This window comes from Cyprinus carpio, unplaced genomic scaffold (assembly GCF_018340385.1).
Source record: "Cyprinus carpio isolate SPL01 unplaced genomic scaffold, ASM1834038v1 S000004091, whole genome shotgun sequence".
In the NCBI taxonomy this organism is placed as follows: Eukaryota; Metazoa; Chordata; class Actinopteri; order Cypriniformes; family Cyprinidae; genus Cyprinus; species Cyprinus carpio.
In genome coordinates, this window is record NW_024876777.1 from 1 (window position 1) to 1,090 (window position 1,090).

The 1,090-nt window shown below is 49.9% G+C and overlaps 1 pseudogene; it reads left to right on the forward strand.

Moving 5' to 3' along the window:
* The first annotated feature begins 166 nt into the window (after positions 1–166).
* On the forward strand, positions 167–289 carry LOC122143408 (annotated as a pseudogene).
* The last annotated feature ends 801 nt before the right edge of the window (positions 290–1,090 follow it).

A 1,090-nucleotide genomic window follows, 5' to 3' on the forward strand; every position in this document is an offset into this window, starting at 1 on the left:
GTTATTGGGCGACCGGGAAGGGACTTTTTAGATACATTTACTCCTCCCGTTTGGAGGAGGAGGGGACGAAATGCATGTGGGCAGGTAAGCCATGCCTTTGATGACTCCTTGGCGAGCGTAGTGGCTTACTACAGGCAGCGCATAGCCTAAGGGGGGTGGAGACACAGCTTCGAGTTTCCTCTTCATTTAGCCGCGCAAATCTTTTGCGCCTTTTACTAAAGATTTCCGTGGAGGGGAACTTTTGCGAGTGATCTGGCGTATTTTTGGGGGCTCTGCTCACAGCAGAGCTACACCCTCACAATGTCAAGAGCAGACCGGAATTTTGGCCGCTCTGTAAACGCCACCGTGGAAGGGATTTGCCTTTGGTCAATGTCTGTATTTGCAGTCTTTGACTCTCCCAAGGCCACCACCGCATATATTTAGCCAGCATGGGAAGATAGCTTCCTTTGTACTTGATGGGATCCAAACTCTGAACTTCTCTCTTTAATGATGAGCCCAAACAAAGATCTCATCAGCTCCTCTAGCCCTGTCGGTGACTCCCGCGCGCCTTGTGACTTTTTACCGACCGCGACAAAACCGACTTTTTTCTAGCCTGCGTTGGTGGTATAGTGGTGAGCATAGCTGTTTCCAAGCAGTTGACCCGGGTTCGATTCCCGGCCAACGCATTTCCCTTTGGCTCAGGCTGATGTTGAAGCAGAACTCCTTCTGTGACTTCTGGCTGCATCAAAAACTTTTGGATGGGTCGCTCGGGCAGAAGAAAGGATCTAGTTTCCTCCCCGGCCGGGAATCGAACCCCGGTCTTCCGCGCGTGACAGGCGTGGGAGATACTGTCCACTATACTAACGAGGGAGTGCGCATCTAGAAGTTCTCCCCAGCCAACGCAACTGCTACGACATCACTAAACAAAGCGCGCATTTAGCTTTTTCTGGCGCGCTGACGTACTTTTTGTGCCCACCATAAAAACCGTTTTTTTTTTTTTTTCTCCTACTTTTCAGATGGAGGCATGGGAAAGAAATTGCATTGCCTTGATTGGGTTTGTGGTGTACTTGATGGGATCCAAACTCTGAACTTCTCTCTTTAATGATGAGCC